Below are 27,724 nucleotides of genomic sequence, written 5' to 3'. Positions count from 1 at the left end.
GCCAGTTAATAAGAGAAAAGTGTCTAGAAATGGAGCGTGTAACATTTGACAGCATCACATTCATTAAGCTCAGCTTCACATGAACACCATTACGAGGGAAAGAGATCATTTACTGCACGTGACGTGAGATTCAAGACCATGTAAAGACTCCAAACTAAATGTAGCACTCGTCGGGTCATGGAATGTTCGAACATTCCGCTTGGGTTCTACAACAAACTAACTTTGAACTTGACTTGTTCAAAACCTGTTGCCGTGGCAATGAGGTAAGCGTCTGTTCTAACTCCATAGAAACCAAAGTGTGCGGGGGAGAAACTTGCGTGGTGGAACAGGAGAAACATGAGCAAAAACGTTAGCTACTGTACACCAGATGAAGTGGCTGTGGTTAGGGCGAAAAATGCCTGATTATTGGACAAACGGAACAGGGCCTCTGGGAAGAAAAGACACTAGCACCTCATTACAGTACACAAGATCCAGGGGGCGGAGTAGGATCCAGATCAAAGGGGTGGAGATGGGTAGGATTATGGGTGGGGTTAGGGATCAGGGGGTGGAGATGGGTATGATTAGGGGTGGGGTTAGGGATCAGGGGGTGGAGATCGGTAGGATTAGGGGTGGGGTTAGGGATCAGGGGGTGGAGATCGGTAGGATTAGGGGTGGGGTTAGGGATCAGGGGGTGGAGATCGGTAGAATTAGGGGTGGGGTTAGGGATCAGGGGGTGGAGATTGGTAGGTTTAGGGGTGGGGTTAGGGATCAGGGGGTGGAGATTGGTAGGTTTAGGGGTGGGGTTAGGGATCAGGGGGTGGAGATGGGTAGAATTAGGGGTGGGGTTAGGGATCAGGGGGTGGAGATCGGTAGGATTAGGGGTGGGGTTAGGGATCAGGGGGTGGAGATCGGTAGGATTAGGGGTGGGGTTAGGGATCAGGGGGTGGAGATGGGTAGAATTAGGGGTGGGGTTAGGGATCAGGGGGTGGAGATCGGTAGGATTAGGGGTGGGGTTAGGGATCAGGGGGTGGAGATCGGTAGGATTAGGGGTGGGGTTAGGGATCAGGGGGTGGAGATCGGTAGGATTAGGGGTGGGGTTAGGAATCAGGGGGTGGAGATGGGTAGGATTAGGGGTGGGGTTAGGAATCAGGGGGTGGAGATGGGTAGGATTAGGGGTGGGGTTAGGGAACAGGGGGTGGAGATGGGTATGATTAGGGGTGGGGTTAGGGAACAGGGGGTGGAGATCGGTAGGATTAGGGGTGGGGTTAGGGGTCAGGGGGTGGAGATGGGTAGGATTAGGGGTGGGTTAGGGATCAGGGGGTGGAGATCGGTAGGATTAGGGGTGGGGTTAGGAATCAGGGGGTGGAGATGGGTAGGATTAGGGGTGGGGTTAGGAATCAGGGGGTGGAGATGGGTAGGATTAGGGGTGGGGTTAGGGATCAGTGGGTGGAGATGGGTAGAATTAGGGGTGGGGTTAGGGATCTGGGCTGGGGCAGAGATTTAGATATATCTAAGGTGGGAGGAGTTGGATCTAGAACTCTTCCCCCTGGATTTCGCAGTGAGGACCATCTCAGAAAAGACAGCTTTACTTGTGGTATAATGTTCATAAATCAAACCTCAAGAGGAATTTGAACTTACATTTTTCTATATGGAAAAAAGCCGTCAAGTCACCTTTATTTAGACAGCACTTTTTACAATACAGAGTATTTCAAAGCAGCTTCAAAAACAGGAAAATAATACAACAAAGATTGTTTCTAGAAGAACACAGCGTCACACTCCAGCTTAAGATGGTTCATTTGTTGTAAAAAGTTATTAATGTTGTTAATTTATATATAGCCGCTCTGGAGAGAACCGTGATGTCATCATCGTTCCACTACCTCAGTTGTGTAATTTTACATTTATTTGTGTCTACTGGTAATTTAATGATCTTTATTAAAATAATTAATATAAAATTTGCATTACATTTTTTGTTAAATAAAAAAATTGGTATCTTCAATGTGATTTGATCTGCTTTTTTTTTTTTTTTTTTTACCAGCGCTCTGACTCAAAGTTGGCTATATAAGCGGGTCATTTAATCACTCAACATCACCATACGCAGAATTAAAACATAAAACCTGTAATTCAAAGTATAAATGTTAAGCAAAGGTCCCATAATCAACATGAAAACATGGAGATTTCACTCAGGGCTTTTACATCTAAATTCCAGAGAATTTGAGTAGGTTAATCATGTTAATTATTGTGTACCGCACATTCAGAGCCTAAATAATTGTTATTAATGATCAAGTCTTTTATGGCTCAAGCATGACACGGTGTGTGCAATGCATTTTTATGCATCACAATGTGACTTTGAGGTGAATGTTTAGGTGCAATACAAAAACATTTTGGTGGAGGATTTACTTTGAATCTACTTTACCTAAAAAATGGCAAATAACTAGAGTTGTACGACTGCGTAATTTGAGATTTTTGTTTAAACCAGAGATCACGATTCTCCAACGATTCTAAACAGACAAAATAACATGTAATATACTAGAGATTCGGACAAAATGTCTTCCGTTTATTTAAAATGTCTATGAATACAACAGTATTTGAATTAAAACAGAATGATTTAATGACTCACTCATACTTCACTTGTTTCATTACTGGATGAATCAGCGTTTTTGAACGAATCTCTTGAATGAATGACTCAATGACAAATACATTTTCTAACAATCTCTTGTCGCCACCTACTGGTATAAAGATGTAATTGATACACGTTATTTGAAGCGCCAAGTTGCCTAATACTGCTAATAAAACACAGGTGAATCATTGTCATTTAGCATTGAGGCACGGTTGTTCGAATTGAGATCATGATCTTTTGATGATGAATCGTGCAGCTCTACAAGTAACACAATTAATTAAATGTGAAACTATAAAGGCTAAAATAGTATTTTCTTGTGAAACATACCCCTTGTTTTAACGTCATTTTTTTACAGTGTACTTTGTGATTCAATTTGATTCAGGGAAATACGATTCAATTCCAGCGTCGCGTTGAGTGTTTTCGGTTAGCCAAAACAATCTCTGTTACTGTAATGTCCCATTATCACTGTAAAGCTGCTTTGAAGCAGTCTATATTAGGGATCGACCGATATGGTTTTTTTAGTGCCGATACCGATACCGATTTTTTTCCCATCAGCCTTAGCCGATGACCGATACGGGCTGCCGATTTTCTTGAGCCGATATTTGGAGCCGATACATTTTGCTCCCTCAATTTACATCTTAAAAATAACATGATGTTAACAAATGTTACAGGTCTCAATTTAATAAAAGTAACATTTAACTAACTTCAAAAATTAATATTTAACAAATAGTAAAAACATGTGAGGTAGAACAAGAACAAGTAGATAAACAATTTAACAAATATTAAAAACATGAAGTAGAACAAAAAATGTTCAGTGCTGAAAATTAATATTTAAGCATAAATTAAATAATTACACTATTGCACAGAGTAGCAACCAGCATAATAAAGTGCACAGTGCACACTGTACTTCATTTTAAAAGAAACGAACTATGTACTGCATGGTTTCAATTTTCCTACATAAAATAAAATGAGCATGTCTAGTCTCTAATATTACTGCGATTGCGAGGGAGACAAACTCCACACGCCCCAAACCTCAGCCAGGAGAGCGCTGAATAAATCTCCCACAAAAAGCACAGAATAACGTTGGCATTCCTTAATCCTATGACCAGTGTTCGTTACCGTATGCGTACTAGGGCTGTCAAAATTGCTCAAATGGCGTTTGCATATTCCCTCTAAAAAACATATTCGAACATCCCGTTGCGCGTTTTGTTGTTGACGCGCATTACATCAATAACAGGACACATTAATAAAAAGAGACATAACTACTAGTATTAGATGGTTTATTTGAGTTTAAACATATTTGACAACGTATTAAAAAGCAAGTAAATCAACTAATGGCCAAGACCGCAGAGCTCACTCTGTCTCGCCCTGGACTCGCTCAGGCACTCTCTCTCCCTCTCGCCCTCACGGTCTCTGCGCGTCGGTTAAATGAACAACAAACAAATGTTGAGTGCTAAACAAGAGTTTTGTGCAAGCAATTTAAGGTTGCGAGTCGCGACTCTTGTCCCAAATATAGCAGGCTTCAGTTCATTCAGTGATTGAAGTTTCACAGTATAGAACCGACAGTGAGCGCTCCGAGCGAGCTGTGCAGCTGTGGTAACGTTATTAGTCTGCAACCGCGGGCGTGTTTTTCCACATTCAAATATTAATTTTCACCTTCAAAATTAATAGATATTCGAATGTAGAATATTCATAGACAGTCCTAATGCATACTGAACGGGTAACCTACACCTTAACTATTTGCAGCTTCTTAATACAATTGCAAGCAGTTAAGTTTTATAGACGAGGCATTCGCGTTTTCCATTTGGACCCACAAACTTGCTTAGTTGCAAGCACATAACAGTTATAGGCGACGTGTTTCCATTTTCAAAGTGTTTAACAATATTTCGGCAGTCAAACATTTTAAAGATCCTTTGAAAGTTTAAATTACCATTCTCGTGAAGAGCAGGTGTCACTCTGCTAGTGGGGGAGGGCGGGGCACGTGAACTGCAGCATCTCCAGCAGCACGGAGCTGCCCGTGGCCGCCTGTCTATAAATAACGGCGGGAAAAAAAAAACTATCGGCGAACGCGCAGCGGTGTATCGGCCGATTCCGATACACGTAAAAACCTCAAATATCGGCCCGATATATCGGCCGGCCGATATATCGGTCGATCACTAGTCTATATTGTAACAAATTGTAATAAAAAACGGACAGAACACAACCAAGGTCCAAAATTCATATTAACTAAGTCCCAAACTGCATTTTCACCAATGCTAGAAACTCCATTAGCATTTGCAACATTATAAAATTGAATTGTAAGAGCAAGTGTGTCTGTGATCTGACTAATGCAAGATCAAATCAAAGACAGACCTACCAAAGAAAGATTAAAGGGTCTTCATTACTTCTACCTCAGTGAACAAAAATATCATTCTTTTATTCATCGGGTTCATTCAGAACTCTATTGTTCACATTAAAGGTACAATATGCAGGATTCTTGCAGTAAAATATCCAAAACCACTAGGGCAATGTTATATATTTAGTTTAGTTGATGCGGACAAGATCCCAAATGTTTCCAACTATTTGTAAATCGTGAGAAAATTGTGATTTTTCACCAAGGAAATGTTACAATATGATCTTTATGTTATTCTAATGTGGATCTAGCTAACTGCTAGTCTTATACAGCCAACACCTATGGCAAGCCGTTTTAACTTTTATTCATTTCCAGGATATGAATTCTTGATATCAACAATTCAATTCTTGATCTAAACAATTCAATTCTTGATATCAACAATTGTATTTTCACTAGTGAAATGTCACCATAGGCTGCCATGTTGATATCAAGAGTTGATTTCTTAGTTGAAATTCCAATTTCACATATCAGAAATACAATTATTACTAGTAAAAACCTTTATTTTTGGTTTCAAGAATTCAGTTGTTTAGCTACTAGTTGAAATGTCTATTCTTGATATCCACAATTGAATTGCTACTAGTAACAATGATCATTTTTGATATCAATAATTACATTTTTACTAGTGACAATGTTCATTTCTGATATCATGATTTTCACTAGTAAGAAAGCCATTTTAGAACACTGAAATAATATTGATATCAGAAATTATCATTTTTACTATAGTACCAATTGAATTGTTGATATCAAGAATAGACATTTCAACTAGTGACAATTTAATCATTGATATCAGGAATTCACATTTTTACTAGTAACAATGTAATTATTGTACAAAACTATGAGGTAAAAACGATATAAAACAGTTCGTTTTCTCACACAAACCGCTCGTTTCGTGTCTTAGGCCATCAATGTGTACTTAAATTTACGAGTCATTAAATCATGTTTAATCTGGACTTCTCTGTGCATGCTCTTTGAGGTGGTGACCATAGACCTCCATTATATGACTGACAGATAACAACGGTTTGACCTAAAAATATCAAAATTGAAACTTCTGCGGGAACAAAGACACCTATATATTGGATACCATTGAGATAAGCTAAAACATATCAAAAACTCTTAATTCTGACAGACACTCGGCATGATCGGTGTGTTCAATAGACTGATGGCAGTTTCTCTTACCCACTGATCCTGGAACAGTGACAGCACATGAAACAAAGCTCTGCACGTTAATAGCAGAATCAGCAGGTTACAGATGAAGAGCAATGCGTTTGATGCCACAGACAGCACATCACATGATGACATGTGAAATTGCATTATTAATTTATGCAACATTAGCATACGACAAACCCCAAGCATCGCCCCGGGCCTCTAATATCCAATCCACCGATGAAACACCGTAAGAATTCCTCCACAAACATCAAAAGAGCGAACGGGTCATCTATAATCACCTGCGTTCGCTCCGAGCGTCCAGAACAAGGCATGGAAGATCTATCACAAGACGGCAGTGAATCAAAAATGCCAGGCAAATGTCAGCCGAGCTCATATAAGGTCCTTTCCTTGACCTTCACTCTTCACTAATGTGTGTGTGTGTGTGTGTGTGCACACCGCTTTAACATCACTCGCAGACGCAAACACATATCCATGACATGCACGCCACACACACAAAGAAATGTCACTCAACAAATCTCTCAGTTGCTGTTTAAAGGGGTCATGAACGGCTTTTTTATTTTATAATGTTCTCTGAGTTGCTTTTATAATGTTATAATCCTAATTTATACGACATTTTCGATCCTGTTTTGACCCGAACACTTTGTTTTGATGGGTGTGTCGCATTCAACACCTCCTGATACAATTGAGCAAAATTTTTGCATATTTAAATCATTTTCGACATCCCCGCCATTACACAAGTGGAATTGACCTATGGCTAAGCCACGCCCTCAAACGCAATGAGCCAATAACAGTACGCAGCTAATCCAAAACACTCTGACATTCTCTGCTTCCACTTCATTAGAGCCCGACCGATAAAGGATTTTCAAGGCCGATACCGATACAAATATTTTTGTGTTTTAAAATCCGATATTCCGATATATCGGCCGATATTTTATTTATTTATTTATATTAAACTGGACATGATAGTCACAAATTTTGTCATGCTTATTTGAGTTAAGAGAACTGATGGGGATGTTCTTTTAATTGTTATTCAAGCAATGTATGTATCATGTATCATCAACTCAACGAGTGTTGCCAACAGGAACGGTGTAGAGTGCCCTCTGGTGGACAAACTATACAACTCCAACACTCATGACATGGTTCAAGCGTGTTTCGTCCGTTTTTATTTTATTTTTGAAATATTCATTTATCGGCCATTATAACTGTCGATACCGATAGTTTGGAAAATGCCTAATATCGGCCGATAATATCGGTCTGCCGATATATCGGTCTGGCTCTGGTTTTCATTCGTTTTTTCTTGTCATTTTAAGTTTAAAATGGTCAAACGGTGTGTATGGGGGTACATGCAACTCTGACACTAGTTCCCGAGAGGCTGGGCGACGGTGTGTTTATTGACCCTTTCCCAGCCACATCTCAACCGAGATAAGAGTCTGCTCTGGATTAAGTGATGCGGTAGACCACAACACCAACTAAACGCGAATAAATTAAACAAGGATGTCTAAATCTGATCTAAGTTAGTCAACAATGTATTTGAACGTTATTTAAAATCTCTAACGTAACGTTAGGCTAACATTAGAAAACGTTAACGTTAGCTTCTAGCAGCGTTGTACATCATGTCACTTAGCTTCATTAACGTATCTGTAGATAACCGAGATGACAAATGTTAACGATGTTGTGCTGAATGATTGATGTAAAAACTGTAGCACCAAACGCTGATGGCAACGATATGAGTTTATCACATTTACACTGTGACCCGTACATTTTTACCTGGAGCTGAAGCTTTTCATCGACCTTCTCAACTATAATATTATTAATATAACCCTCCAATGCATAGTTAAGTACTATAGCAATATAGTGGCTGTTGATATTATTGTTTTTTGGTTAATTTAATACAAAAATAAGACACCAGGTGACAGCAAAGTCACTTCATCTTTAGGTTTTAGCTCTAAGAACTTATTGGAATGATATTTTAATGTAATTAAAAAAATGTAAAATATAAAACATAAAAATAAGCATAATTTACATAGAAAATATGGTACTTTTTGAAGTATATAAATTCAAAAATACCCCCAAAATAAAAAAAACACCATAGATGGATAGACAAAACTTTATCGAAGACAGTGATATAACATTTATAATACATAAAAAGTCCTCTGTGCCCACATTTGTCCACAATTACGGGACTAAGGGCTATAAAATGAATACGGTTTGAGGGTTAAGGCTCTTTAGGAGACTTCCAGATGATATATAATCTTTCTGTCTCCAAAAATCACCAACTGTCCCCCGTGAAATGCCATAGCGCCTGTCCCCAAATGTAAGTGAGTGGAGGGGGCGTGGCTTAGCCACAGGTCAATTGTCTTGCAAAGGTCCGATGTTGAAAAATATCTCATTACATAGTTTCACATTAGCCAACAAAATGTTTTGTAATCCTCAGAGTGTCTCTATGGTTCTGTTGCTGGAGTAATCCTGTGTTTGTGTCCGTCTCATATTTACATTATTACCTGTGTGAACTGGTGGGCGGAGCTAAAGAGTCAATGATGTCGTAACGGCAGTGGCTCAGTGGTCTGTGAAAGCGCTATATAAATGCAATTAATTTACCATTTACCATAGTAGTAGGCGTCGACTGAGCTTAGTTTATATAAAAGCTGTTTTTGGACTAACAAGGAAGTTTTGAGCTCTGAAATGTAACTTTATGATATTTTTCTAGTACAATGGCCCTCTTACATGTCAAAAGATCAAAGACAATTAGATTTCTCAATTCATGACCTCTTTTTTTTGTAGGACTCTGTAAAGTGATTTTTAAATGTATTTGAATGCCGTGGCTTTTTGCATTAGGGCTTGAATTTTGAAAAGAATAGTCATTCAGAAATAAAAGTTCTGTCATAATGCTGCTCAAAAACCTTGTGATTTTCTTCTGTGGAACACAAAAGAAGCATTTCCAAGTGTTTTCCTGGCCGCTGTTTTCCGTGCAATTACAATGAATGGGGAGTGATGCATTCAAGCTTCAAAAAGGACCTTAAAGTACCATAAAAAAAATCTGGAAAAAATCATTAAAAAAAAATGGCCCAGTTGAATTGTGCGCTACATACTGAAGCCATACAGTAAGATGAATTGTGAGCAGTTTTATTACTGTTAACTAAAACAATTACAAATATTTCTATTTATTTATATAAAATTAAACTTTAACTGACTTTAACTTTAACAGTTATTTGCAAAAGGCAACAATTTAATTTTTTTTGTAAAGCTCAAAATAATTAAATTTAAAATTAAAGGAAAAAAATATAAAATATTAAAATGATGATTAAATACTTTAATAGTATATTAATTATACTAAAATAACACTGACTGTGATTTATTTTATTTTAACACCATCTCAGCCGCAGCCTCATGGGGCCAACAAAGTAGATAAAGAACTAAATATGTGCAATTAACTAAATAAAACCATGTAAGAAATGTACAAATAATACATAATAATCTTTTCAAAAATGTTTCTTTGCTTTTTTTACATTAAAAGCTGCAGTAAAATATGTTTAATCGGACTTGTGAACTGAAGATTCAATGAAAAGATTCGATTTTTTTCAAATTAATTCACAAATTGCGCAGTCACTCAAAATGTCTTTGTTTGATCTCATGACTTCAGGGAACTTGAAATAAAGCGCACAAGTTGTGCAGGCTACTTTTACGAAAGTTTAATGTGTGGAGAAAATCTAGCTTTTAAATGTCGTTTATATATGGTGTTTTTAATATGCTATGCTGAGTATTTTCTCTTTAAAACTGCAGTGAAACAAAGACGGTCTCAAAAACACAGTTTGAAATCGCTGGTGTTTCTGACGTCACAAACGACCTTGTAACCAATCAGATCAGCGTGTGATGGTCAACCAGTGGATCTCTGAGTGAGTGAGTGGAGGCGGGGCTCATTTGCATATTCATAGAACCGTGAATACAAAATGAGGCGAGGGTGTCGAGTTACATTCAAGCCATTATAAGGCATGTCAATTTGTTGAGTTTTAAGTGATAAAATTATTTGTAATTAAAGAATTTTGAAACCCTCAGTCCCCATTCATTGTCGCAATTGCATGGAAAAAGAGTCTCGTCTCACGCTCGCTCTCGTCCTCTGTCCCGTGTCCTGCAGGGCTTTCCCTGCACAAGCATCCGTTTATATTCTTAATTTCATTTCTCCAAGGCCTGCTCCACACAGAATCATTACAGATGTCTTTGGAGACAAATATTCACAGCACCTGACTGAGCCAGCAGCACCATGTAAATTGCATATGTGAACCCGCCATGAAAATCTATAAAATATGAGCCAGAACTGACAGCAAATAAAACAAATAACAGATTAGCCAGAGCAGAGTGTGGTGCACAAAATGGTCTAAATAAAAGACAATCCATCCGAGACCACAAAGCCCACATCTAGAGCCCCATCCAGAATGTCCCATTACGGTTAACTATCGCCACTGCTGTTTAATGGAGCCATTACGCTCAAATGATGACAGACAGGCGTGTTAAGACTGGCCACACACACTCACACGACAGTGTTAATGCAGTTAAGAGAAGTGGAAATGCATCACATGCACAAACAACATCCGAGGAATCACTGAATGTCAAGAAATACTGAAAACATCAGTTAATAAATACTATTTTTGTGTTTAATAATTGCATTTCAAAGCAAAATAATGAATATTAAAACGAAAATTTCCCAATCATTCTTCAGAGTGTGTGTCAAACCCGCGTGATTTCACTAAACGAGTTTTTTAGGAAACATTTGGAAATTTCAATGTTTGGCAGATATGATCAGAATATCTTTAAGTTACGGTTTTAAATAAATTTGTAGCCATATTTAATGACACATTTGTATAATAAAGAGGAGGAGTTTAAGGTAATAGTCACTTATTGGCCGATTACCAATATTGAAGCTTTCCATAAAACAAGCCCTACAATTTGATAAAATAACACATATATATTATACAGACACTTTGAATTAAATGGTTTAAGGGCGAGACTATATGGCAAGCCGTTTTAACTTAAATTGTATCCAGCCTTACTCATTGTAATTTAATTTTTACTACTAAGAATTCAATTAGAAATCTTTACAATTTCAATTCGTACTAGCTATTCCAATTAGAGAGCTCTTTAATTCACTTATTACTAGTAAGAATGCAATTGCAGAGCTCTTTAATTCAGTTATCGAGGTCTGCAATTATACATATCTTTAATTAGTTTTTTAAGAGCTCTCTAATTGAATTGTTATTATAGTAAGATTGAATTAGAGAGATCTCTAATTGTAATTGCTAGTCATAATTGTATTAGAAAGCTCTGTAATTAAAAATGAATGAAAGTCAATGGAGAGATATGGGTAGTAATAATTAAATTGCTGAGCTCTCTAATTGAATTCTTACTAGTAAAAATACAATTACGATGAGTAAGGCTGGATACACGGTTTGCCATAGTGTTCAGCACAGTCAGCTTTCCTGGTCACTCGTTCTTTGACGTCGGTCTGGTGTCCCCCCCCCCCCCCCTCTTTATATTATTATATAAAAATAAAAAATATTTTATTTTTATTTCATGATAAAACAATATATATACACACACACACACACACACACACATATATATATATATATATATACACATACATATATATATATATTATATATATATATATATATATATATATTTAATAAAAATAAATTTTTATTATTTATTTTAATAATTTAAAAAAAAAATATTAAAATTTTTTATTTTTTTTGGAAATTAAATTGTATTTATTTTCAATAAAACACTTGCATTTTATTTCTAAAAGGTGTTTTTATTAGTTTTTATCCTTGCATCAAGACGGACAGGTTTAAGACAGATTTATCTCCAGCAAAAATTGTCTCGAATTTTGTCCAAAACCTACTTTTTTGAACTAGTTCCTGGTTTTTCGCCTCTCTAGATCAATAATTATCGAAAAAAAAAAGTTGAACTTTTGCATTTGGGTGGCTGTAACAGGGTCATTTAGAAAAGGGGCGTGACAAAACACACACACAGGAAAACTTCACAAAAATTGATGAACATGTGTGTCATAACTGAATGCTGAAGATAATGCAAAGTTTCATGGAGATCGGACGGTAGGTGGCGCTATAACTGTCATAAAGGTTAAAGAAACTTAATGACTTTTGATGCTTTTGTGCTTAAAGGCTTTAAAATGCTTGAACCCCGATAAATGTTGCTTGCAGCTTTAATTTTAATATCTAGTTTAACTAGCATCTAAGTGATGCATGATAAGCGATTAGAGATGATAAGCTCAATTAGTGAATCAGTTCAAACTGTCAATTTCAAAGAACTGATTCAAAACTCTGATTTGTTTTGTGTCATCATCACATGAAGTCTGTAAAGGCTACTGAACATTGAGATACAGCATACAAGATACAGAGATCCCACATCACTCAGATGTATGTTTGTTTATTTCTTGAAACTAAAGCTGCGCTGCTCAAAACAAACACTCACAACAAATTATCTTACAAGTCTGTACTTATATCACAGAACCTATGGGAGACATTAGGAAACTAATGAAGACTTATGATTCCAAACAAGATTACTAAGAGTAAACAGCTCACAATCTGCAGCAAACTACATCTCCAAACAGATTCAGAGGCATTAGACCCATTCCTTGTGCGCTTGAGAAGTTCTCAACGTCCAAATAAACTGTATGCGTTTAGTATTCAGTACGGCTCCTCTGGAAAATACACTTCTGTAGAGCTAAGAGTGATGGTCAGTTTATTCATTAGTTGCCTGGACTCTCAAAGTTCCTTTCCATTCTTTGACTGACTGCATTAAAACTAATTAGCATTTCACATTGGACATGTTAAAATGAAATTAATACTGTCTTGAGATGCATATGAGTGTCTGGTCTCACACTGATGACAGGCAATATAGTCAATAACGGTTCATCCAAAGACTTAAACTAGTACAAAGCTCATTTAACTTCCCATTTTATAAAACATAGCATCTGTTTTGTACAATGATCTTCAGAAGAGCAATTTGCAGGTACAAACCAGGTGTTTCAACCCTATTTACTCTCTACATGAGTATTTTCTCTTATTTTTAATCTGAAAATACTTTAAAAAAATACTTAAAATACTTTTAATCTGATGGAGAACAGATTTTGCTTAAAAATACATTTTTAAAAAAAAATCATATAAATGTACAATGTGGCAAGGACACTCGGGGTAAAATCAGCATTATACAAATATGTATAACATACGATTGTCTATGACTGTTGTCTATGTCTCGAGACTATCTATGGTAGCCCCATAAGGGATAAAACAAAAACGCCAAAAAAACGTGGCACACGCAACGACGGGCTGCACTAACATTAAACTTTAATTTCAAGTTGGGGGCCACAAAATATTGAGGCCCGCAGGCCATGAGTTTGAGATCATCACCGGTATGGATGGTTTGTGTGACATCTAATGGTTTACAGGAAAAAAATAAAAAATAAATTTAAAAAATCAAAGGCGCCTTTTACCCTGGTGCACCTTTAGCCCTGGTGCGCCATTAGCCCTGGTGCGCCTTTAACCCTGGTGCGCCTTTAGCCCTGGTGCGCCTTTAGCCCTGGTGCGCCATTAGCCCTGGTGCGCCTTTAGCCCTGGTGCGCCTTTAGCCCTGGTGCGCCATTAGCCCTGGTGCACCATTAGCCCTGGTGCGCCTTTAACCCTGGTGCGCCTTTAGCCCTGGTGCGCCTTTAGCCCTGGTGCGCCATTAGCCCTGGTGCGCCTTTAACCCTGGTGCGCCATTAGCCCTGGTGCGCCTTTAGCCCTGGTGCGCCATTAGCCCTGGTGCGCCTTTAGCCCTGGTGCGCCTTTAGCCCTGGTGCGCCTTTAGCCCTGGTGCGCCTTTAACCCTGGCGCGTCTTTAGCCCCATTGCACCCCCGTTCTTACTTTTGAACTCCTCTCTCCAAATGTTGACTCCAAAATACCCACTTCTCGTGGAACAATCAATTCAAAATAAATAAAACAGTCTTTTTATTGTTTACTACAATAAACTAAATTATTCTTTCACTCAGAATTTGGTGATGCAAAATAAAATACAGGAAACAATTACTGTACAATACATTACTATAATGCACAATAGACTATACATCTATGCATTGCTGAATTCAACAAAAGCAATTTGACATTAACACAATTTTGTGATTAGACAGAAAGACCGATCGATTGACAGACAGACAGAGACAGAGATAGATAGATAGATAGATAGATAGATAGATAGATAGATAGATAGATAGATAGATAGATAGATAGATAGATATAGATATAGATAGATAGATAGATAGATAGATAGATAGATAGATAGATAGATAGATAGATAGATAGATAGATAGAGTCCTTGCACAGCCTCTCCAGACATCAGCATGTTTTATAGATCATGTTAGTCACACGAGTATCTCTGCAACAGGCTGTCTGACACACTGCTGTCTCGAGACCCAGTGAACTGCATCGTAGACGCAAAGTCATAACTCTATATGATGGCCAAATTTAGGAAGCGTTCTGCCAAAAATGCCATACATTTGATGCCTACAGCTGCTGCTGACTTGTAAAAAACGTCAGTGATTATGCTCAAAAATGCTTCACACTTCTGATGTCCAACTCGTCAATGATGTTAATGCCTAAAAATGCGGACAATTTGAAACATATCCACGATGAACCCCAGACCAGTTGCTTGCTAAAGATGATAACCACAAACGCTTCATGCACACACTGCCCAGAAACGCTGCTGTGTTTATCATCTCCAGATGCTGCACGCGCATCGGTGTGTTTGAGACGCGTCCAGCGCGCGCTGCTGTAAACGCCTTTATTTACATACACAACACGAATACACAAACACACTCACGTACCGTAAAACCGCGCTGCCGCTCCGGAGGAAGATCCAGAAGGATGGAAGAGAAGAGCGCGTGTGTGTGAGAGATGAAATCAGCGAACACACACACATTAGAGCATCATGTGCTGCTCTCACTGCGCATGTCAGCGCCGCACCGACCATCTACCGGCAGATCATCTTTCACGAGACCTATCACTGACACTGGGGGTCTGTGGAGCATATAAACACGGAACTTTTTTTATTTATTTACACTTTCATAACGTCTTCTAACTACTGATCTGCAAAGAATAACATAAAGTCGAATGTAAATATAAAATGTTAGTGAGAAAATCTGGCGTTTTTTATTGGGGGTCAATGGTTGCATAAAAGATTAAAAGGTTTATATAGCCTACTATTAAATACAAAGTATGTTTATTTTATTTTATTCTATTACCAGACATTTATTTAAGAGCAACAGTCTTATTTACAATGGCAAGCCAATATATTGTTCTGAGTATTGATCTGCAAAGTATTACATAATAGTCTAATGTTAATAAAATGTTACTGAGGAAATCTAGCTTTTATTGGGGGTCCATGGGTGCGTAAAAGGATAAAACCTGGCTGTTCTATTCTATTCAATTAAATTAAATGTATTTTTTTTAGTTATTTACAATGGCATGCCATTATGACAATATCTTGTTCTCTTAAGGAGATCAGAATAACAATTAAACATACTGTAAATAAAAAAAGATTACATCAGAAGGTAAATAAATAATTTATAATAAATTGACTGTAAGCTGAGTTAAAACATTGAAGAAATAGCTTATAGCATTTCCATGACGTCTTACTTTTAACTTTCTGATCTGCAAAGTATTTATTATTTTTATATATATTTTTTTATATGTTATACTATTTTTTTATATTCGTTTATTTTATTTTATCAGGCATTTATTTATAGATCAACATTCTTATTCACAGTCAGAACAATTATGAATAAAAATTAAACATTCTGTTAAAAACAAAAGATTATATAACAAGGTAGGCTACATAAATAATTAATTGATAATAAATTGATTATATAAATCGATAAAAAAGTTTAAGAAATAGCCTACAGTCTCTGAACCATTTACAAGGTCCATACCCGTGCAGTGCAATGCAATAAACACTAGTTTTAGTGAGTCGCTGAAAGCAGATGAATATGAACACGACCATTTAGTTTGAAGTAAATCATCACAAACACACTCAGACTCAGTTTGTGTGGGAGTGCAATGAGCCTCAGCGGTTCAGACCTTTAACAAGGCAAATGTGTTTATCTGTCCACGAGAATGTGCAGTGATTGCTCAAAACTGAAAACCTGCCAGATATCGACCCGCACAAACACACACGGCATCATTCATTACACAGCACAGAAGCTGAACTCAACTGCAGAAACATTATTCATCATTCGCTTTCCTCTGAGCTCGGATTCACAGCACTCTTCCAGAGAAAAGCAGAAGAACCATTTAACATTAAATCCTGCTTTGCTGCAAATTAATCTAGTACAAATATGACATCAGTGCATCCTTTTTAGTTTATAAATACCCTGATGTTGTGATGGTGGTTATTAAGAGGAATAGTGTGAGGATGGCAAGCTTTCTGCCATTGTGAACACAGATGATATCTGTTCAAATATACACACTGCCACCTACTGTTCACTTAACCTCAGTACAGTTAGATTTACACCTTTTTACACTTGAACTTGTATTCACATGTACAGCGTTCAATTTACATGCTTAGAGTTAGCAGCACACACTCAAAAAACATTCATAAAATGCCATAAAATTTAATTGAATAACCCTTGCATAGGCTATTATTCATATTATGATGAATTAAGAATTTTAAAAACTTGAGCTCAATAAAACATTTTGTATAAATCTTCTGTGTCTTTGTTTCCACGGCATTTTCAATTTTGACATTGTTTGGGTCTATGGAGCCCACCTCAAACAGCATCCACAGAGAAGTCAAAATTAAACATGATTTAATGACTTGTAAATGTAAGTAACGTTACACATTGATGGCCTGACACGAAACGAGCGGTTTGTGTGAGAAAATGAACAGTATTTATATAGTTTTTACCTCTTATTAACAGCCGTCGAACTGCTCTGAATCAGATGGCCAACTGAACCGAACTGAACCGTCTCCAACGTGACGCCGGAAGTGATCGCGTGCGTATGTACATCACGCATTGTTTACACAGAGATTTCGGAAGTTTTACCTTTTACTAAACATATTTAGATATACGGTTATTAGATATACATATTTAGATCTTTAGATTTCGATATATCTAAATATGTTTAGTGAAAGGTAAAACTTCCGAAATCTCCGTGTAAACAATGCGTGATACATACGCACGCGATCACTTCCGGTGTCATGTTGGAGATGGTTCAGTTGGACATCTGATTAAGATCAGTTCGACGGCTGTTAACAAGAGGTAAAAAAAAAACTATATAAATACGGTTCGTTTTCTCACACAAACCGCTCGTTTCGTGTCTTAGGCCATCAATGTGTACATTTACAAGTCATTAAATCATGTTTAATTTTGACTTCTCTGTGGATGCTCTTTGAGGTGGTGACCATAGACCTGCATTATATATGACTGAAAGACAACAACAGTTTGACCAAAAAATGTCAAAATTGAAAATGCTGTGGAAACAAAGACACCTACATCTTGGATGCCCTTGAGGTAAGATAAAACATATCAAAAATTAATTTCAAAGTGAACTATCCCTTTAATGGATCAAGGGAATGGAGCATTTAGTTTGTGATCCGTATTCATACATTAAAAAAATGAAAATATTTTTAAATTCAAGTTTAAGATTTACACAAAATATCTTATTAAGCTCTAGATTTGTAAAACTCTTAATTCATATGTAAGGATTGTTGAATTTGATGGAATTTTACTATTGATTGAATATTGAGAAAAGGCTTGAATTTTTGTTCTGAGTGCAAATCTAGATTTAAGCCACTACATATACATAATCATAATGTACACTCTGAAAAATGCTGGTTTATTTAAACTCAATTTTGGGTCAAATATGGACTAACTCAGCCGTTGGGTTAAAATTTTGATTTACATTTTTAACCCAACATAAAATGCTTGTTTATTTTAAATCAATTTCGGATCAAATATGGATGGACTAACTCAGCCGTTGGGGTTAAAATTTTAATTTACATTTTAAACCCAGCATAAAATGCCATTTTTTTTAACTCAACTTTGGGTCAAATATGGTTGTTTTCTGTGCAGCAAATGTGATGTCTCCATTCAGCTGAATAGTGAATAGACTAAATTCTATCTAATTGTAACAGTTATTGTTATCACAGTTTTTGATAAATGAACACCCTCGTGTGCTCTCTGCGGGATCACAGCCTCATAAATAATGAAAATGAGTGCAAATGCAAATAAAGCGCAGGATGAAGCAGAAATAATAATAGAAAACATGTTCCACTGAGAGATGGCGGCTGAATTAGCAGTTGTAAACCTGATGCTGTCAGTAAGATGAACTGATATAATCATTTACATCAGAGGAGGGTAAATGATATTTAGAGCAAAAAGCATTTTATGTCTAAAACTAAATTTATCTAAACCTGTCGCTAATTTAATTTAAGAAAAGCAACACAAGAATGAGTAAACATGCCTTTTACACCATGCATACACTATTTAAAACGAGAAAGAAAATGTATTAAACCGATTTGCATGCATTCGTTCATATAAAAAGGTTATATAAAAACTGCCATTTCGGATGACATTTGAAATATACGCAAGTCTGTAGTGGAACAATTTAATATCAGTGCCGGTGAAATCATACAAGTGCAGCTGATTCTATATATAGCACTATGATCACAGGGTCATTGATTGCACACAATTGGCTTCTTCCGGGTTGCCATGGTGATGTGCACAGATGTGCAGTGCTCCACTCGTCCTCTAGAGGGCAGCAGCGTCTTGAGCTTAATACATCTGGAGAAAGGATGGCATGACGGCCAATCTTCACTGATTTTACATGACGGTTGAATTAGCACAGCAATGGCACAGCTGTACATAAAATATGAACATAAAGGGAAACATATCAGAGTTCAAAAGGGGATAAATTGTTGGTGTGCGTCTCGCTGGCTCATCTGTGAGCAGGACAGCATGTCTGTGGTGTATCGCCAAACGTATATGTGTGTGTTTTTAAACTGTATATTTACTGAAATATACAGATAATTTACTGAAAATACTATAACTTACAAAAATATGCAATATATGTAAAACTTTTGAGTAAAAAATAAATACTTGTGCTTTTTCTTGGTTTGATGCATGATGCAATGGTCTATATGCACGCATAAGTTCCGCATTTGACGCAAGGATGCTCGTCTATTTCCGGTTGTGTACATTAAAGCGGAGGAAAACCGGAGAAAACGGGATTATGGCAGAGTCTTCAATATTTACTGTCCTCCCGTCTTTGAAACGAAACGTACATACGTTTAGATGTAATTTTATATACAGTTATGTTTATTTGATATAATTTTAAAAAGAAGCATAAACACAACGAGGGGTGTCTGTTTTATCTGTTTTTGTGACTAACGTTTCATTAGTATAACCATGGAGTATAAAATGCAATATAAATTCTCGCTATTGCATTGGACTCTATGATCGGCGGAAGTTATCGAGCATCCCTAATGCTTCACCGGAAATACCGCCGTGCATAGAGCCCATAGCCTAATATATAACATAAATAATAAAGAGATACTGATGTTGGCCCTTTTTTAACTGTACTATAACTCAAAAACATGTTAAACTCACAATTTGAAAATATATAAAGACCCCAGGACTAAAAAGAAAAGGGTCAAAGGCAGAAAGAAGGTTATAGTGTCTGTTTGTGTCCACAAATATGAATACACCACACAGAAATCTGGAGCTGAATAATGTTTTTCTGCTAACGTACTGAATACCATAAACGAACATTTTATTAACGTCACCAGAAGAACTTTGACAGAACCACGGGAACGTCATGCCAAGGTTCTATCAAAGTTCCGAACAAACATTCTTCTTACGTTAATAGAATTTTAATTTAAGTTCTGAGAACATTCCCTGTGGGATCTAAGCAAACTGAACTGATTGGGATCTCTACATAAGGAGAGATATTGGTCCATAAAAAAGCCATATTATTAGACTGAACTATATTTTAACAAAACGTAGTAGATCTGAATTAAATACAATAATATATTTTGGATGACATTTTTTTTATTTGACTTTTTTTTTTTCCATCCGGCAACCTTGATATGAGTTTCTGGCAAAGCATTACAGGACTGTTTTCTCGAGCATGATGAATGAAATGCTAGCAATAGAAGGTGATTTTGAAGGATTCAGAGCTAATGCTGCCTTTTTGGAACAGAACTGTTGTGATGTCTCAAAGTACTGAATTAAGTGCAGTCATAGTGAGCTCTGCTGCTTCCTACAAGCTGAAACATGACAATAACCGCCTGTCACACAACCCCAAATGCAACACGACAGGAGAGCATAAATCATCCACGGCTATCAATCAATGTTTCTGACAGGTGTGACATAAACTGCAGCCTATTTACAGTCAACCAAAAACCTATTTGGACACATAAAACGTGACGTTATGATGGTGCGTGATGCTCCTCCAGCCACTAGAGAGAGCTGTTGAGCCTTGTTTCAGAGCACACCTTCTGTCTGAGCATTGCTAACTCAGTGGTTGTTTCTGCTAGATCTCTCACAATGTAATTCATTGTTGACACATTTGTCTACTTGGATGTGCAACACAACCACAGATTATGAGAGTTAATGTCAAACAAGGAGAGACCACTGGGATGAGTTGTAACACTAGCTGGGGATAGATGTAGCATACACTGTACAAAAAAATATATTGTATGATCAATAAGCTGTGAAAATATGCTTTAACTCATCATTTTCAACTTTTAATTGAGTTTATATTATCTCTATATTTGTGACTGACAATATCTTGCAATTGACCATACTTCTGTGGTCGAGACATGACCTCAACATTCAGCATGCAAAACACAACAATGAAAGCTATACTAAACCAAGAGTAAGTCTAAAGTAAACGAGGATGAATTAGTGAGTGTTTCCCTCCGTAATAATGTACACTGTAAAAAATAAACCGTAAATTTTACGGTAAAAAAACCACAGCTGTGGTTGCCAGAACTTTACCGTTAAAAATACGGTAGGAACGTTAACGGTTTTACAGACTTACAGTAATAAACCGTATTTTATTTTCTGATAAAATGTTGATTTACCAACTTATTGATATCTGTTTTAGACCATTGTAATACACTGACAACCATCAATCATCACAGCAGTGATGAGCAATCACAGCTCATCATAAGTGATTACTTATTTAAGTAATATTTATATAAAGAAGCTGCACAGTGTCATTCACACAAACATTAAACGCCATCATGGTAACAAACATGAAATTAAAAAATGCAATAAACATTAATTTAACAACATTAAATGTAATATAAAACCCTAATGTACATAACTGTCTGATTAGAAAAAAACAATAAAACTATGAGGAACTATAGTGCAGCAGATTAATGGCATATTTCAAGAGAATCGTTCAAATTGGTATAGAAGCATTCAATTTGGCACAGATATTCTCTAAGGGTCACTTTTTGTGAAAAAGGCGTTGGCCACCCAAAAATTTAATTTTTTCAAGATGGCCGCTATGTTTGTCAAATGCTGAATATGTCAATCGAACTACTGTGTGAAAATACTCTCTCTTCTCTCTTTCTCTCTCTCTCAAAAAAAAAAAAACGGTTTTGAAAACGGTGCTTGTCCCCTTAAAAAGTTTAAGATGGTAACCATGTTTTTTTTCAAGATGGCCACCATTTTTCTTGAATCCTAAATCTTTTTTTCAAATGGTGATGCTATCATGAAATTTGGTACAAATATTCTTCAATGAACATTATCATGGAAAAAGGTGTTTGCCACTCAAAAATTCAACATGGTGGCCATTTTTTCAAGATGGCCGCTATTTCTGTCAAATGCTGAATATGTCAATCGAACTACTGTGTGAAAATACTCTCTTCTCTCTCTCAAAAAGACATTATCATGGAAAAAGGTGTTTGCCACTTAAAAATTCAAGATGGTGGCCATTTTTTCAAGATGGCCGCTATTTCTGTCAAATGCTGAATATGTCAATCGAACTACTGTGTGAAAATACTCTCTTCTCTCTCTCAAAAAGACATTATCATGGAAAAAGGTGTTTGCCACTTAAAAATTCAAGATGGTGACCATTTTTTCAAGATGGCCGCTATTTCTGTCAAATGCTGAATATGTCAATCGAACTACTGTGTGAAAATACTCTCTTCTCTCTCTCAAAAAGACATTATCATGGAAAAAGGTGTTTGCCACTTAAAAATTCAAGATGGTGACCATTTTTTCAAGATGGCCGCTATTTCTGTCAAATGCTGAATATGTCAATCGAACTACTGTGTGAAAATACTCTCTCTTCTCTCTTTCTCTCTCTCTCTCAAAAAAAAAAAAACGGATTTGAAAACGGTGATTGTCCCCTTAAAAAGTTTAAGATGGTAACCATGTTTTTTTCAAGATGGCCACCATTTTTCTTGAATCCTAAATCTTTTTTTCAAATGGTGATGCTATCATGAAATTTGGTACAAATATTCTTCAATGAACATTATCATGGAAAAAGGTATTTGCCACTCAAAAATTCAACATGGTGGCCATTTTTTCAAGATGGCCGCTATTTCTGTCAAACGCTGAATATGTCAATCGAACTACTGTGTGAAAATACTGTTCTCTCTCTCAAAAAGACATTATCATGGAAAAAGGTGTTTGCCGCTTAAAAATTCAAGATGGTGACCATTTTTTCAAGATGGCCGCTATTTCTGTCAAACGCTGAATATGTCAATCGAACTACTGTGTGAATATACTCTCTTCTCTCTCTCAAAAAGACATTATCATGGAAAAAGGTGTTTGCCACTTAAAAATTCAAGATGGTGACCATTTTTTCAAGATGGCCGCTATTTCTGTCAAATGCTGAATATGTCAATCGAACTACTGTGTGAAAATACTCTCTTCTCTCTCTCAAAAAGACATTATCATGGAAAAAGGTGTTTGCCACTTAAAAATTCAAGATGGTGACCATTTTTTCAAGATGGCCGCTATTTCTGTCAAATGCTGAATATGTCAATCGAACTACTGTGTGAAAATACTCTCTCTTCTCTCTTTCTCTCTCTCTCTCAAAAAAAAAAAAACGGATTTGAAAACGGTGATTGTCCCCTTAAAAAGTTTAAGATGGTAACCATGTTTTTTTCAAGATGGCCACCATTTTTCTTGAATCCTAAATCTTTTTTTCAAATGGTGATGCTATCATGAAATTTGGTACAAATATTCTTCAATGAACATTATCATGGAAAAAGGTATTTGCCACTCAAAAATTCAACATGGTGGCCATTTTTTCAAGATGGCCGCTATTTCTGTCAAACGCTGAATATGTCAATCGAACTACTGTGTGAAAATACTGTTCTCTCTCTCAAAAAGACATTATCATGGAAAAAGGTGTTTGCCGCTTAAAAATTCAAGATGGTGACCATTTTTTCAAGATGGCCGCTATTTCTGTCAAACGCTGAATATGTCAATCGAACTACTGTGTGAATATACTCTCTTCTCTCTCTCAAAAAGACATTATCATGGAAAAAGGTGTTTGCCACTTAAAAATTCAAGATGGTGACCATTTTGATTTTTGAGTGGCACATACCTTTTTCCAAAAAAATGTTCCTTGAAGAGTATGTCTGCCTAATTTTATGCTTGGATCACCATTTGAACAATTGAAATAATTCACATTCAACATGAACGGTGGCCATCTTTAAAAATGGCGACCATCTTAAATTTTTGAGGGACAAGCATCTTTTTCCAATAACATGTTCTTTAGAGAGTTTTTGTATCAAATTGTATGCTTGGATCACTGTTTGAATAATTGATCTAATACACGTTTAATAGCAATGGCGGCCATCTTGAAAATTGGCCGCCGTATTGAATTTTTGAGTGCCAACGCCTTTTTCCTATTATTGAGTATCTGTACCAAATTTCAAGCTTCTATACCAAAGTGAATGATTTTTTTACTAATCTGCTGATGATACTGATACAGATTTTATTGATTGGTGCACTTTTTTCCTGTTTGGACATCAATGTATTTAAAACTAAAGAGATGATTATAGATTTTAGGAAGAATCTTACAGTCCTCTCTCCTGTGGTTATTAATTGTTTTTGGGTGGACTATCCCTTTAAAAAAACTGAATTCAAAACAGAGTTTAATAAAAACCTTGCCAGCAAATTATAAAATTCAACAACAAAATCGAATGCATATTGCTTATTTTCTGCATGCATAGAATAGGCCTACCAACAGTAGATAACCGACTACGTTTTGTGCACTATACAAAAGTGCATGTCTATCCCACAATGCAATGCACTCAACTATTTCTACACTGCAAAGTAATTTTTTAATTTTGCTTCTCAAGTTTAAGGGATAGTTCACCCTGTTTTTAATTACTAACCCTCATGTTGTTCCAAACCCAATATTTCCAATGTTTCTATTGGAAAACATAAAAATGTTGTAGTGTACTAAAAATATATAGTTTTGGTTTATATAGTGTGATCACTGAACCAGAATTAAATCCATTGCAATATTTTGCAACAGGTTTATACTACAAAACCCATTTTCACGCAATGTTTTTTTAAAAATACATTAAATTGAAATCCTCAACAATGGTATAAGCAATATATTTAGGCTGAAAGTGTGCAGTAAGCAAGTTTACTACTGTTAGTGAGACACACCTAGACAGATTCCTTGATATAAATGCAAGATCCTCCAAACATTAGGCATCTGGAAGTAGGATAACTCATTAGCAGAAACAGGTGTGCTGGTAACTATGGCAACTACTCAGTATTGAGGTGAGGCTTCTGCGATAGCAAAACTGAGATGCACTGGGTGCCTAATATAATTAATCAGGGGTGCGTTTCCCGAAAGCATCGTTAGCCAACTATGGTCGCAAGTTGGTCGCAATTTCCATTGAACTCTATTGGTAACGACGGAAATTGCGACCATAGTTGGCTAACGATGCTTTCGGGAAACGCACCCCAGAATGATTTCTGAAGGATCATGTGACATTGAAGACTGTGTAATGATGCCGAAAATTCAGCTTTGCATCATAGAAATAATTTATATTTAAGTATATTAAAATAGAAAACCATTATTTTAAAGCTGCAGTCCGTAGTTTTTCCTCTTTGTCGCCATCTCTGTTTAAAATCAGGCTGGTTATGTACTTGCTCAAAAAAATATTGGATAATTTTTAACCCCCAAAAAGTTAGGGACTGGAGCTTTAAATTGTACGAATATTACCTTTTTTCAAGAATTTTTGATTAAATAAATGCAGGCTTGTTAAGCATAAGAGACTTCTTTAAAAAAGATTAAAAATAGTAATGTTTCCAAACTTACACTCTATCTATCTATCTATCTATCTATCTATCTATCTATCTATCTATCTATCTATCTATCTATCTATCTATCTATCTATCTATCTATCTGTCTGTCTGTCTGTCTTTCTGTCTGTCTGTTCTATCTATCTATCTATCTATCTATCTATCTATCTAACACTCACTCTATTATCTATCTATCTATCTATCTATCACTCACTCTATTATCTATCTATCTATCTATCTAACACTCACTATATATTATCTATCTATCTCTCACTCTATTATCTATCTATCCATCTATCTATCTATCTATCTATCTATCTATCTATCTATCTATCACTCTATCTATCTAACACTCACTCTATTATCTATCTATCTAACACTCACTCTATTATCTATCTAACACTCACTCTATTATCTATCCATCTATCTATCTATCTATCTATCTATCTATCTATCTATCTATCTATCTATCTATCTATCTATCTATCTATCTATCTATCTAACACTCACTCTATTATCTATCCATCTATCTATCTATCTATCTATCTATCTATCTATCTATCTATCTATCTATCTATCTATCTATCTATCTATCTATCTATCTAACACTCACTCTATTATCTATCCATCTATCTATCTATCTATCTATCTATCTATCTATCTATCTATCTATCTATCTATCTATCTATCTATCTATCTATCTATCTATCTATCTATCTATCTATCTATCTGTCTATATTGATAGTTTAGTATGGGACATGTTTCCAATATTCTGACTGTGACGGCTTGAATCCACCAGAATCTTTGATCATCTGCTCCTCAGAGTCACTGGTGTCAGTAACATCAAAGGATGAGGAAAAACATGTTTAATCAATTTCCTCTCACCCTCTCTCCTGTTCTGCAAATAAAACATACAAAAAAACCTGGCTTTGTCAGCTGGACTTGAAGTTCAGACTCTAAAGGTCTCAGGCAGTCGAGTCCCTCGTGTAGCAGAGTTCACGTCTAACAGAGTAATTACCTCCAGAGCTTCCGAAAACATACAGCACATCGCTCGGGGAAAAGCACAATCATTGTACAGGTGGAGACCAGGCCCAGCTCAACACTCATTAACCAGCGTTTGGGATCAGATACAGCAGATCTTTTTCTCTTTGGGATCTCCAGGTAATTAGCTCTGGAGTTTGCCAGTTATACTGAGAGAATTATACTAGGAATAGAGACAAAAGTTTGGTTTGCACTTGCAAGGTTGTTACGCAATAAGCTGAATCTAATAAAAGAGACGTGGCAATTAATGCTGGAAGAAGTATAACACGAGTTGCCACAAAGTCCAATGCTGTAAAACTCAAAATAACATCAAGATCTATTGAGACAAGGTGGAAAGGCTTGTGCACCACTCTCAGAAAAAAAGGTACAAAAGCTGTCACTGGGGCGGTACCTTTTCAAAAGCACTTTTGTACCTAAAGGGTGCATATTTGTACCTTAATGGTACAAATATGTTTTCAAAAGGTACACTTTTGTACCTAAACGGTGCATATTGGTACCTTAATGGTACAAATATGTACCATGAAGGTACCAATATGCACCCATTATATGCATACCTTTTTTTCTAGAGCCGAACAAGAGAAAAACTCTTTCCAGATCTATAGAAAAGCATCACAAGACAATATATAGGTGCTCTCATGATGAAATCTGTTCTTAAACTTATGCAACCTGACATGCATTGAAAATGGTGTTGATTCCCAATCAGTCGGTCACTCTCTACGTACATGTACAGTACTTTGACCGACTAGAGAGGCCAATCTACTTAATGGTTGTAAGGATATTGCATAGTTGTGCTTGTAGTCAATCGTGTTATTTGTGAAAACACACTGAAACATGCCGAATTGTGCCAGCACCATTTTTTAACTTATGAACATAACTAGAGAGAACCATTGAAATATTAACAACAGATTACGTTGTAGTCAATGTTTACTTTTTTTGCATTGTAATATAAAACCTCTAGCTGCATTTTTTTTTCCAGATAAATAAGTTTAGTTTTGTGTTTTTCCTTCAAATTTAAAATATTTAAAACAAAATATTCCCAATATTTTGATCTTTTAATCAAACTTGTAGGGTCATAGAAAACAAACATCGCATTTGAACATCATTTATTGTCCAGTATGTATTAAAGATCCAGTGCTGTACCAGAATATTCCTTTATGTACATTTAAGTAACACTTTTTTAGT

At 36.3% G+C, this 27,724-nt stretch overlaps 1 protein-coding gene across 1 annotated transcript in view; it reads right to left on the bottom strand.

Annotated features, from left to right (window-relative positions):
- fut8b (fucosyltransferase 8b (alpha (1,6) fucosyltransferase)) overlaps positions 1-15,172 on the bottom strand; it is a 110,271-nt gene extending 95,099 nt beyond the window's left edge. Inside the window, exon 1 of the mRNA XM_039689969.2 lies at positions 15,035-15,172. The gene's annotated coding sequence lies outside the window, so the exon portion shown is untranslated. The remainder of the gene's footprint in view (positions 1-15,034) is intronic.
- Positions 15,173-27,724: the final 12,552 nt, after the last annotated feature.

Source organism: Pimephales promelas, chromosome 13, assembly GCF_988280905.1.
Source record: "Pimephales promelas chromosome 13, fPimPro1.hap1.1, whole genome shotgun sequence".
In the NCBI taxonomy this organism is placed as follows: Eukaryota; Metazoa; Chordata; class Actinopteri; order Cypriniformes; family Leuciscidae; genus Pimephales; species Pimephales promelas.
This window is presented reverse-complemented; position numbering and strand designations above follow the sequence as displayed.